Here is a 14,346-nt window from a genome sequence, read left to right on the forward strand (position 1 = left end):
ACTAACCCTGCGCGTCTGGAGCCTGTGCTCCGCAACAAGAGAAGCCGCGATAGTGAGAGGCCCGCACACCGCAATGACGAGTGGCCCCCGCTCACCTCAACTACAGAAAGCCCTCGCACAGAAACAAAGACCCAACACACCCAAAAATAATAAAATTAATTAATTTTAAAAAAAGAATATATAAATTTACCTTTGTCCTGCTGTTAACACTTGGTTCCAAATACACTGACCATATCTTATATACATTTTTTCAAAACAACTGGTTTAAAATAGTAATCATATTGACAAACTCTAGTACACTTCTTGCTAGTAACACTTTGCAATTTTAATGGAGTGTATATTTGGGACAAACAAAAAAATTAGTGAGTTCTTTAGTGTCAAGGAACTTTACTATTTATATATATATGTAAACATGTGAGTTGAGACAATATATTACTATAAATAATAGTAAACATCTCAGAAACTTACTCAAGTACTTAGTTGAAATGTATTCAAAACAAAGCAATCACTTATCATTTAGATTAAACAGTTGGATCAGTTGGTTCTCAGTTTGACTCATCACCTGTCAGCATACTTTTCAAAAACATTTGAAGAGCTAGAAAGGATATAAGAATAGAAATCTTATATTGTTCTAATATATTCCTCAGAAGCTGGCAAAATATTATTGTTTAAAGTCAAATTGGTTTTAAAAAGTCACAAAGCTTTTTTTAACTGACACTGAATTTCGAGTATAAAAAAGTCACTTTTTGAACTACAAAGGATTCAAAGTGACTGACAGGAAACTTCCAATCCTAATTACAAGTTTGTGCTCTGGTAGAAATGTGGATTTAGAACCCTGAATGTTGGACATCTTTAATACACATACACACACACACAAGCACACACATTAGAAAACATGACTATCGTGTATTGGGGTCATTTCTGTGATGAGGTTTACAGCATTCTGCAATGGCTAGTCTAATGGCTCCAGGAGAGGCACCAGTTGCAGACATTCAAACTAAGAGGAAACAGGCAATGACAGAGAAGTAGACAGAGTATCACAAGAAGCTAGGCTTGGGATAAACCACCTCCTGAAATCTGAAATCACAGAACATTCCTCCTTTTTGTACGTCAAGGAAAGAGAGCAAAACATGAATATATGTGTGTATGTGTGTGTAATAGAACAGTAGCAAAAGAATAAAATAATCACCTGAGTTTAGGGGACCATCTCACGGAGATGCTTCTTACCAAGATGACCATTGGAGCAGGTCATAATAAATAAACAGGAGATTGGCAGATCTATGAACAGGAAATCTGTACACCAGCAAGGGGAAGTGGGAGATATAAGGGTGAGGGAGGAAGACCTGATTTTGATAACATTATGAAGTTAGTTTGCTTTGAGTATCTAGTATTAGATGTATAAAACACATGCTGCAAATCTACCTATTGACAAATGCTGCATTCCAAAAAAGCATTAGGCATTCTGAAAGGGAAGTGAGTTTATATAATTCTATACTACAGTACAATGCTGTTAAAAGTAAAAAGCAATCTTAATGTTTGTATATCTAGGAAGGAAGGAAGGAGGATATTCAGCAAGTTTCCCAGTATTTCTATGCCTTAATTTCCTCAAATTCATAATAGAGGAAATTAATAATACCACCTAGGATTGCTGTTGAGGATTGAATGAGATCCCAGCTACAAAAAAAAAAGAGTGGTCTAAGGCATGCAGTAGTAATTATCAATAAGTTTAGCTATTACTATAACAATAAATTAATATATTTTTGAATAATTTAATACATTTACAGTCTAAATGCAGTGACCTTAAACTGAGCATTACATTCACCAGAGCTCATTTTGTTATCAATACCCTAAAAGAAATATGAACATAGATATCTTTAAGGTCTACCTCATTAGAAAAGTTTTAGGACTGGCTTTGTAATGAAGTCATTTTCATTCACATTTTTATTGAAAATAATCTTAACTATTTCAGGGCCTTTTAAACACTAAATTCTTTTGTCACTTGACAGCATGAGTGGAAGTTAACTTTGTATTTGCTTCCATTCTTTTTGTTCATTGCCTTGTAAATTCTACTCATGAGGTGGAAGAAAATGAGGGGTCCTCAATCACTACATGTTTTTCAAATAAGATGAAAAAATACTTTTGCAGTGACATCATGATATCATACAACATTTTATCAAAGCTCTACATAATTTGTAACTTTGAGACAAGGCCAGAAACAACCAATACCACAATTACTACTTTCAATACTATGGGATTTGCAATTCTGTACATATTCTTATTCAGGAAATGGAACAAGTAATTTCATTTAACATATTGAGTTTCATTTTAGTGAGATACATTTGTAGCAGGGAAGAGGAAAGCACAAAAACAAATTCCATTATGTCTGCATCTTTCAACCTGGGTATTTGCAAGAGTCTACTAATCGAATATTTTTCTCTCCCCAAAGAGTTTAAAATATTATTATATGTAGAGGTTAAAAGTGCTATAAACATTAAGAAAAATATTTTCCATGTATCAATTAGATTATATTCTCAAGTAACAGAAAATGTGTGTGTGTGTATGTATGTGTGTGTGTGTGTATGTGTGTATGCATGTGTTTAGGGAGAGAAAGAAGGAAGTACTTGTGTTATTTTACAAACATAAAACATTTGGTTAAATGGGAGTTGAAGTCATTAGTATAAACCAAAATTAAATAACATGTCTTTTCTATTTTTCAGCATTAGTATTTGATTAACTGGCATGTGCCAATGAACAAACTGACAAGCACCAGGAAAAGAGGCTATCAGCATGGTAAAACCACATAGGAAATCATGCTTAGGAATTAGGTGTCTGAAAACTGTTATACTGTTTTCTGCATTTTTCTCCATATATTTCTATTCCTCACAGATCATGCAACAAATTTAAATTGCTAAAACCACTCTTGAAATAAATGCCACTCAATTCCAGTGAATAACTACAGTCATTATTTCATATGTTAGTTTTGATCCAGAGAGAGAAATCTTGCTATTTTCTCTGAGAGCAGCTCACCCAGAATGGAATCTGGCAGGTCTAATTTTGGTTGCTGCAAACTATGACGTTGTACAATTCAACAACAGTAACAATCTAGCGCACTGATCCACCTATGCTTCCTTTTACTCACCAGAATTAAATCACGTACAGGGCTTTAAAACACTGCCTATCACCAGAAGATTATCGCTACTCAAAAATCAAGTTTGAATTTCAAAGTCCAGAAATACTGGTGCAGGAGGGGGGAATGGAAGGGAACGCCTCAACAGTTCTCTCCGTGGATGGTGGTAAAGAAAATAGGAGCAAAAAAAGGCAAATGATACCTTATGTACCCATATTTGGAAAACCCTGCTCTAGATCGAGCGTAACAAATTCTAAATTCAATTTGATGCAATCCTGAGGTTGCACCATTATTTTAGTCATTTGATCCCATTAGTGAAGTGTGCTGATGCTTCTTTCCGGAGCTATGATTCATGCAGGGCATCAGGAGATGAGTTAAGTGATATTTCGGGAATACTCTGTTGATTAATTATCAACAGGGGAAATCCAGCTTGAAAGGCTGGTTTGACTTCCCATATGAACCACACAGGATAAAAGCTTATTGCTGCAGAGAAAAGCCACGGCAAACTTAGAAACTCTGAACTAACAGAAATGCTGAATCATTATATTTTATGAAATTTAAAAATCATTCTTATTTAAAAGTGTAATGTTTTTAAAAAGCATGGTAATATTTTTATTATTTGGGGTATTGCCATTGGTGAAGAGTCAAAAAGAAAAAAAAAACATTTAAAAAGTAGCATTTATAGATGAGGCTATAATAGTAATATCCCTAAGGACTACTTAAACAATTGTACATTTCAAAAGAAAGGAAAATGAATTATATAAGCTTACAGGAAAGTATCAAATTTATATAACATAAATCTTCAGAAAAATGTTAGAATGTTTACCAAATTGATTTTCCATATACAGCAGATGTCAATAAATCATAGTAGAAGCTTCACGAATTTTGCAATAAAAAAGAAAATATCTCATAAATCCTTTTTGATTAGAAAACTTTTGTATAGAGAAGAGCACCCAATGGTTTGGTTAATAGCATTATAATTAGCTTGGTCAGTTGGTTGAAGAGTTCAGACCATTTATACCAGGTTCAATTTAATTCTGTTCTATGACAATAACATAAACTCCCCACTGTCACCTAACTGTCCCAAATGTAATAGTGCTTGACAATTGTGCTTAACGGTTCAGACTATTTTGTTATGACTTACCCTTTCTCCTACTACCTGAGTGTTGTTTTAAGATTTAAAAATAGCAATAATCTTTTTTTTTTTTTGCGGTACGCGGGCCTCTCACTGCTGTGGCCTCTCCCATTGCGGAGCACAGGCTCCGGATGTGCAGGCTCAGCGGCCATGGCTCACGGGCCCAGCCGCTCCGCGGCACGTGGGATCTTCCCAGACCGGGGCACGAACCCGTGTCCCCTGCATAGGCAGGCGGACTCTCAACCACTGCGCCACCAGGGAAGCCCAAAAGTAGCAACAATCTTATTATTACCTTGCATAGAAGAGCCCAAAGATACTGCTTTGTCTAGGCATCAAGCTAGACTACTTAACAGTTGAAGAGTGCCCTAGCTCACCCCTTGAGAAAACCTATCCAAAATTTGAAAAGTAGAAGAGTTATTTCCTGCCCTTTCAATGACAAAATAAAGCACTGTATAAAAAGCCTACCTAATGGGTTATCTGGTGATACAGGCTATGGAATTTTATTTGACTTACTTTTCCCTATTAACATTATTAATTAAGGTTCAGACTCTGCAAAGGAATGGTAACTTTTAGAAAATTGCTGACTTACCACTGATTTTTGTCCAGAGGTGCAAATTATTTTTGTTAGGTAGAAAATATTATGTTTTTATTCTTCTATAGAGTATTTACCAGTTCTATATTTAACTTTGAAATCTTATCCCAGTACTGGACAGATGATAGATTAATGATAGATGGTGGATAGACAGACAGATAGAGATAATGGACGAATAAAGTTTTATTTTCAGTTGTTTGGAAATTACGATTTGACATCCTCTTTGTATCTTCTGAAACTGTCTTTTGTTTCTTCACGCAGAGATACTTATATTTTCCCATGTATGAACTTCCCCCAAGGAACTCAAAGGAGGCCTGTGTATGCTATACACATTGCTTAGAATATTTTTCTACCATTAGTTTTGGCCAACTTATTTTCACCCTTAAATATACAACATACCTTCTATGAAGCAGAGATAGATATACCACGAAGCTAATGGAGATTAATAACTAGGGCTCCTCACTTTCAAAGAGCTCTCTACATGACCTTGGGAAGAACCTTAGAAGTATTTGTGTGTGTATGTGTGTGTATATGTATGTGTATGTGTGTGTGTGTGTGTGTGTGTGTGTGTGTATGAAAAAATAAACTACTTTAACCACCATTGGTTAAGGCTACTAATATTTTCACTTAAACATACATGCCTTCACACACCCTTTTTTGTTTACTGGTTTTGATACTGACCATGGACATTTTTAGGACCTGGATAAGGGAAAGCTGAGTTGTGGAAATATTTAGTTTAATTTAGTGGAATATTTTTATGTGATGTGCACTTACCTCCATGTGTAGTGATGTTATTGCTAGTTACCCTGATCAAAGAATGGTTTCTAAGAATATTACTACTTACCCACTGTTGTGACTTACCCAGCTATATGAAAAATATGGCAAGGCCAGGCAGGCCTGATATGAGTGTATCCCAAGGTCTCCAGCAAGTGTTTAAGTGTTGAGAAAAGACAGGGTTTGAATGTATGGAGCTAGGCCCTAACTTTGAAAACATTTTTAAGCATCCAATGTGTAAAATCGTAAGAGAAATATTTGGATTTCATTTACACGTAGCTCAAATATAGAAGTTTTCTGTTGATAATGCAGATTATAAAATCATAAACATACCATATGCATTTTAACGTCTTTGTGGATATGAATTATGCACATATCCAGAAAGGGGCTATAAGTGTTGTAGCTGTCCACTTTTGAGTGGTGCCTGCATATCATGCATAACCATCTATAAACCAGGCCTGAGACATCTCTTCCTCTGTCAGTTGATCATAGAGAACTTCCCATGAGGTCACGGATACAGAATAGGAGAAAGAAGGCAGTGTAGCAGGATTAGGGACTATGGGCATTTGGGCCATGTCTTCATGTAACTTAACTTGCACCTTCAGGGTCTACTTAGCCAAATTACGCAAATACCACTTCCATTTGATGATGGAGAAGAGTGCCACTCAGATTTGTGGCCTGATGGGTTAGATGACACCTGGTTCATTAATGGTAGCTTGGGTAGCATGGTAACTTTGTGGCTCATGGTTAAGTGTTCAGTGTCTACTAAGTCCTACTAGCAGTTCAAAAGCTATACCTGCATCTTTCAAGTCCTTGATGGTGGTATTAATCTCTGTAATCTCCCCCAGGAATGAAATATTACTGTTGGCTTAATATTTTCCTACATAGAGTCAGTTCTAGAGGCTTCCACTTGGCCTTTCCCACCATAATAGCCCTATAACTCCACTGGTTAGGAAACCACTGTGAGGATTCTGCCAGACGATGAGTGTACGTATTCCAATTACGCCTTCCAGAACTGGGGAAATAACCACAAGATGGGTTTCGGGATCCACTGGGCCCACTATGAGATGGCCATGAGCTAAAATTCCACCGATTACCTGAGCTCCATAGATGCTGACAAATTCTCCAACACCAGCTGGGTGCCTTGCAATTCAATTCAATTCTGACACTAACCAGAGTTAATGAACACCCCACAGGTTAAGAGCCCAGTCCCACAACGCTGCTGCCCACTTCAGACACCAATGACGAGGAGGAGATCCCCAGGTTACCCACAATTACTGTCCAGCTTGGCTATAAGTTAGAGGTTCCCACAACCCCCTCTTTAGGTTAAAAACTGATTCTCAAAGAACATACAGCCAAATCACATAGAAAAATATAAGTCATGTCAGGTATTGAGTTAATAAATACAAACTATTCACCAGGATCTTATCTAGAAAACTCCATCTCTATTCTTGGCTTCTGCTGAGATGGTTGAGTGAACTCATAAGTCACAGGTCTAGTCTCTTCAAAAATTCCTCTGTGTGATGCAATACTCTGCACTTTTGATCCTTTGAAGGCTTTAGCCAACAGTTGTCTAGTCACCCTTGACTACTCTTCAGGACAGGCTAACCTAACAGTGGATCTCCTAATTTCGGCAGCTTTTACAATCAGGATAGACTGAAAATTTTCCAATTCATCAAGCCCTATTTTATTTTTGTTTAATAATCTTCACTCAACTTATCTCACTCTTACCTTTTCCTATAATCAGCAGGGAGAAGCCAGTATGCACATTTATCGCTTTGCTTGTACATCTCCTCAGCTAAATATCTAAGTTCATCCCTTACAAATTCTGACTTCTATAAAACTATAGGATGCAATCCAGATGAGTTTTCTGCCACTATATAACAAGAATCACCTTTCCTCTATTTTCCAGTAGCATGTTTCTCATTTCCTTCTGATATCTCACCAAAAGCACCTTCAACATTCACATTTCTACTAACAATTGCTTATAACAATACAGCTCCTGTCTTGGATAACATAGGCTTTCTTTACCATATTCCTCACTTCCTCACCAGCACTCATTAGCATCCATATTTCTACCAACAATCTGTTAAAACCAATGTAGACTTTTTGTATCTTGCTGCTCAAAATTCTTTCACCCTCTACCCACTGGCAATTCCAAGGCCACTCCCACAATTTTAGGCATTTGTTATAGCAGTACTTCATAGTACCAAAATCTGTATTAGTTTTGTATAACCACGGTGACAAATCAGAAAGCTGACTGTAATATGATTTAATGAATCTGACTACCATTATGATGTATTTTGTCCTTTTAGAGCTTGTTACTGAAATCAAATCAAACTCTATTTTTAGGCAACTTTTGCCAGAATCAGTTTTCTTAGTTCTAATGAGGATAACTTAGGAAGAAGATTAATTCCAGAATAAACAGCAGGTTTGCAATATGCAAATTGGATATTGAATACAGTTTAAATAAAAGTCATAGAAAGACATTTATTCCACAATTAACCACTTAATTGCCCTGTTTCAGAGCTCCCTACACTTATTCACTTTTTAGAATAATTGTGAAGTTCCTTATTAATCCCATAGGCTATCTCTCAGGTATGATCACTTTTTCTGTGTCCTTGAGATACAGGTGGCAAAAGTGGCAGCTTGGTGTTCTGAAAAGAGCACAGTATCAAGAACACACAGACTTAGGCTCCATTCTTTGTCATTTACTCTGTGTATGTTCTTAGGGAAGCGACAATAGCCCTAAGACAAAATTTCGCTTAATGGAGATAATAACAGTCTTGTCTACCTCACGTGGTTATTGTGAGGAAAATAAAATAACAAGACAAATACGTATGAAAGAGGTTTGCCAACGTGAAAGTGATAGGCAAGTGAAACCTTAAAAAATATTAGTCATGTAAATTAGATGTCTATTTATTCAGACTTTCTGAGAAAATAGTATAAGTACATAAAAAGAGTAAAAATATATACATTGAAAAAATATGGGTCCCACAGCCTGAGAAAAGTTCTACCGGGGGGCACTCTGGCAAAGAGACTTCAATGGACAAGAACCTGGAGCTCCAAGAGAAAATACCCTTGAAGTTGTGCTGTTAGCAAGCAGGAGATCTGAGTTCATAACATCCAGTGCCATGAGGATCTATGAGAATGATTCATCCAATCCATAAAAATGGGAAAGGTGGCAGTTCATAGAGAGGAATTCCTTTCCCATCCAAATGTCTGAATTTTCTTAAGTCCGGGAACCTTACACAGGAAGACATCTATATTTGTGGTCAGATGAGGCCCTATATCAGACTCAGCCTAGGTGCAAATCCTTCCTCAAGTTGTTAGCATTCTCTCTCTTTATGATACAGGAGAGTTTCCAGGAAGCCCAAGTAGTAAATCCCACCTGAAACACTGTGAACTGTGCTTTGAAAAATTTATCTGTACCAAGGCAGCCTTGTAATGCACCTAAGCCTACAATTTTTTCCCACTTTGGGCATGACTTTCAATTCTTTACAATTGCAGTGAAGTGTGAAAACTTGAAATGCATGTTCATAAAATCCATGTTTGTACACATACATATTCAGAGATTTCTCTGCACATTTTTATCCATTCTGAATGGTACATATATTTCAAATTCCATGAGAGGGTCTTCACTGAGCTATTTAGATTCTGATTAAGACTCAAACTCAGAAGGGGTTTTAAAAGTAATTTAACCCATAATTATTTGGATTCTTCAGCATATTAATAAAATGCAAGCAAACAACAAATATTTTGGACTAAAGTTAGACCTCCTTATGCCCAGATTTTGTCACCTTATGATTTGTAAATAATATACTTACATATTCTTTTCTGGAAATACTTCATTCAACGAGCAACATTCATGACATCAGGAAAATGAGCCATGATGAGCATATAAATGCCTGAAAGAAACCAAAGAAATATAATGAAAACCATTTGACGCTGATTGATGTGTGCAAAGGAGTTACTAATTTTGAGAACCAAATGGACTTTTTTTTCAAAAGAAACATTTTCTGGGACTTTCCTGGTGGCGCAGTGGTTAAGACTCCACGCTCCCAATGCAGGGGCCCAGGTTCAATCCCTGGTCAGGGAACTAGATCCCACATGCATGCCACAACCAAGAGTTCGCATGCCACACCTAAGGATCAGGCGAGCTGCAACTAAGGAGCCCACCTGCCACAACTAAGACCCGGTGCAAACAAACAAACAAATAAATAAATAATAAAAAGAAACATTTTCTAAACGTGCCGCAAGCCTGTACTTTTAGGAGATGAGAATGACAGTATTCCACATCCCAATTTACTTGTTCTTTTCAACTGATCTTCAGTTTCCTATAGAGCCCATCTCCTGTCGAAAGTCTATTTAAAAGGAAGGTTGTAACAATTCTGTTTCAAATATTTCTGGCCTCCTAGGTGAGTATGAGATGAGAGTAAGAGTTTATCATAGACTTTGTTTGAATTGGGTTCTTTGAAGCTGTAGCTAAACATGAGATTGAAAGTGACTGGATGGTTAGTGGCAGTGAGTAACTAGGAAAAGAAAGTAAAATTAACACTAAAATTTTTGAGATTTGATTCACTCATTAATTGAGACTAATCAGACTTGATCCCTGCCTTCCTGAATGAAGACATTCAAAACAGTGGAGTCAGAAAGCAGAATGTGGGAACAGAGTCCCTGAGGCAGAAATATACTGAGAGAGACTTGTATATTCACACACAAAGAAATAGAGAGGATACCCACAAAGAAAGGGATTCCCTGTTGTTTTTGTTGCCCATTAGCCTTGTGAACATGCCACGGTATGAAATCCAAAACATCTGGAAGCAAATTCAAAAATTCTGTCAATTATATGGGAATTAATTTCTAAAATCTTATGTCTGTAAATTCTGTAATTGGGTGAATGCATTGAGCTTTCCTTCAGATATTTGACTTTGTTTGTGTTAAAAAAATATTTAACTAATTAAGCTTAGTTAGAAAGAAAGGAGGGTACCATTAATAATCTGACATCAGGTATTGTTTCAATGGGGTCATCCATTCTAATTCACCCTGAAAGAATCACAAATGCTCAGTCCTCTAGTACTTCCATTAGCTGATCATTATTTCAGGCAGCCTTGCTGACAAAGAAAAATCTTTACCTGTTTTATTTTACAGCCTCCAAATTTTCTCTCTGCCAGATGGGTGCTTACCTAATTGCAAAGCAGATTGTGTCTGTGTCTACAAAAGCAAATTGAATTGGAGACTTGAACATTAATCTGGAGGCCATATGTGTGTGTGTTGTCCTAAGTAAATATGACAATAGCATCCAACCATCATTAAGCTCTACTCATCAAATGGTAGAAGTCCATTTGCATCGATTCATCCATACATTAGTATTTTTCTAAGTGTAAAGTTAGATGACCTACATCAGAGTCACCCAGGGTCTTTCTAAAATGTATCTATGTGAGTCCTACTCAAGATCTACACTATCAGAATCTCTGAAGTTGAACCCTGGAGAATGTGAATTTTCAACCCCCAGAGGTTCTCTTGAACAGTGTTAAAACAGTACTCATGTCACTTATTAAAAGGCTGTAAGGCAGACTTTATTCAGGGCACTACTGGGATGAGGTTTTGCAATAGGGGACAGAGCTTAACTCTGAATGCACATGGACAAGTGGAAATGTATAGCCAACGAGCAGGGTGGAGGTCAGTGGATGGAAAATTATTAAGAGGAAACATCAAAAATAAGGAAGATTCTGGACAAACTAACTTGATAGGAATTTTGCTAAAGTCAGGCCAAGGTGATAAGATACTAAGGGTGGGGGATAAGAAACCTGAATGGATATCGAAGGTAGTCATACCTCGAGGGGGGGGATAAGCAATTTTCTAAGATATCAAAGGGGGAGAATTTTCACTATATGACCCAACAGAATTTGTGCTAACACTGAACTAAAGGGGCCAATAACAGAGTTCCCTGTGAGGTCTAGTCAAAAAAAGGTCTCAGGGGAGTTTGGCTAAAGTTTGGTTAAGGAAACAGTCTTTTTCAACAGTAAAAACCAAAGTTGAGGTCGTCTCTAAAATGGTAATTCAGTGATGTTGCACTCCAGGGAATATTTGGCAATGTCTACAGACATTTTTGATTGCCACAGCTTTGGTTTGGGGACAGGTGCTACTGGATAGAGGAAGGGATGCTGCTAAACATCCTATAATACACAGGACAGTCTCCACAACAAAGCATTATCTAGATCAAATGCCAATGCCATCATGGTTGAGAAATCTTCTGCAGTGACCAATAATATGCAACGGCAAACCTGTAGAACACACTGAGATTTCTGGCTTATTATCTACTGAACACAGACTATTTACCTGAATGGAACAGGGAATAAAATTTTGGCTTCAGTTTCACCTGAAAACGTATCTATACATCTCTTTCACATTTGAAAACTTTGAACTTAATTTTCCATTTTAATAGTTCTTTTACAGGTAATGGCAGGACCAGCTTCCTGGTGTGCAAAGTGTACAGTCCCACAGGACTCCACACTTAGAAGAAGCCATGCTTGGCTTAATGGTGTGCTGCTGTTGCTGTCTGCTGTCTTAATAATTACTTAGCAAGGGGTCCCATATTTTCGTTTTGCACCAGGCCCTGCAGATTATGTAGCTTGTTCTGGGCAATGGTACAGTTCTATATAAATTTTTATTTGATTTTAAATGAATTATTCTGAATGACATATAATTATATTCAAGGACAGTCTAAGGACTTATTTTGCTAAGGTAAACTTCAAAATTTATTTAGAAAGCAGTCTGAAAATCAGATAGTGCTGAGGGAAAAATGATTAGTAGTTAAGGAATTTTAATTCATTTTATAGAAAATTCAACAGAGACAACTCAAAACTAAAATTAAAGCTAAATGAGGGATGAGAATTGTGAACACACTGAGTAGTCTTTTCCACTCTTCTTCAAAAAATAATATAAACTAGAAAAGAAACTGAACTGAGAGAAATATTTAGATGACTCTCATCCATAACTGAGTTTCCGTGCATGAAGAGAAGCAAGAAAATTAAGAGAACGTTGGCAGAAACTGTGCCACAGGAAAAAAAAAAAAAAAAGATACTGCCTTTTGTTTCCATTCTATGTCACAGGCCTTCTTCTCTCAGGTGGTTGAAAGAGGCTATGAGTTACAATTTATAGCTTTCTTTGGGTAGGAAAATGTGAGCACTTAGACAAAGAATTTGGCTCTGCAAAATTCAAAGAGTTTTGATACAGCATAAGGTATATGAGATCAAACTCAAGGGAGAAGCAGGAAAAAGTAATGGGTATTTGGCCAAAGTTACCAGATTATAATTTACTTGGTGAACATTAAAATTTACTCTATTATTTTGTTGTTTTTATATAGAATATTTTATGTTTGTAATACCTAAGTGATGTCATAAGTTTTTGTGTGAAAATATTTAAAATAAGCACAGGAATTTTACAACCCAGAAATTTATACATTCTAGCTATATGTCCTGCCATTATTTGTGATTCTGCATTCAACTCACTCAAACTTTAAAGAGGGTGTTCCCAGTTACTGAATGTCAACCAAATTTGCTTGCTAGCATTTTTTCTTTCTGTTGTTATTTTTCTTAGAAAAATTCTCGCATATTTGTGATCCTGTTCTTAAGACACTTTTAAGGGACCGCTTCTTTTGCCTTCTTTGCTTATAGCTGTTCTCTATTTCTACTTTGACTTTAAACTTTTTGAATCAGCACAACAAAAGTTGAATATTTTCAGGACATTGATCTTTTCTACACTTTCAGGCAATGGACCAGAGCTACAGGAATAATCATGATGGCTTTCTTCTTTAGAGTGCCAGACTGTGGCTCGAGGTCTTGCACTACTACTCAACGAATTCAAAGAATGAACCAAATCTATAGGTGGTACTCACACCAGGTTTATATCTTACAACCTAGAGGAAGATCGCATGCCATTAATGCCTCACTGGCTACCAGCTGGATCTGGTGCTCCATTCTGTATTCTCCTTTTAAAGTCGCTAAGAACAGGCTGCTATTCTTGAAACTCTTGCCAATTGCCTTCATAATCAGAGGCACTCTGCAGTCTGCTACGGAACAGAAATATTCAATGGGAGTTTTCAGCGCTCCATCTTTAAAATCCACTCTTACTTCTGCAAAGGCCCTGCCATGTTTCCTATTATCATTTTGTCAACAGACATCTATTAAACATCTACTTTGAACAAAGCACAAGAGGTAGCTGGCTAGTTTTCTAAAATACATATCAGAATACAAGGTCTGACAAAAATGAACATATTTTTAGTATTAATAGTGCAGTAAAATAATGAAAGCAGTCAAATATTGCTAATGAGAATTAAATCTGCACAATCTTTCTGAACAAAAAACCAACAATATGTATCAAATGTTCTAAAGAGCAATTCTATTCTTTGGCCCACTAAATTTATGTCTGGATACCTATTAGGGAAATAATCAGATATATAAACAAAAATTGTCCTTGCCTTCTTGAATTTAGCATTTATGATACTGTTGAAAATGGAATAAGCTTAAATGCCACATATTAGAGAATGATTAAACATGTCAAAATGATTTAAAATATTATATAAACAGTAAGTTATTTAATGGTAGAGTGCATTTAACATAATATTAAGAAATAAAATAAGACTTGAATATATATATATACACATATATATGTTTGTGTATGTATACACACACACACACACACACACACACACAC

This window comes from Neophocaena asiaeorientalis, unplaced genomic scaffold, assembly GCF_003031525.2.
Source record: "Neophocaena asiaeorientalis asiaeorientalis breed wild unplaced genomic scaffold, Neophocaena_asiaeorientalis_V1.1 scaffold286, whole genome shotgun sequence".
NCBI classification, from domain to species: Eukaryota; Metazoa; Chordata; class Mammalia; order Artiodactyla; family Phocoenidae; genus Neophocaena; species Neophocaena asiaeorientalis.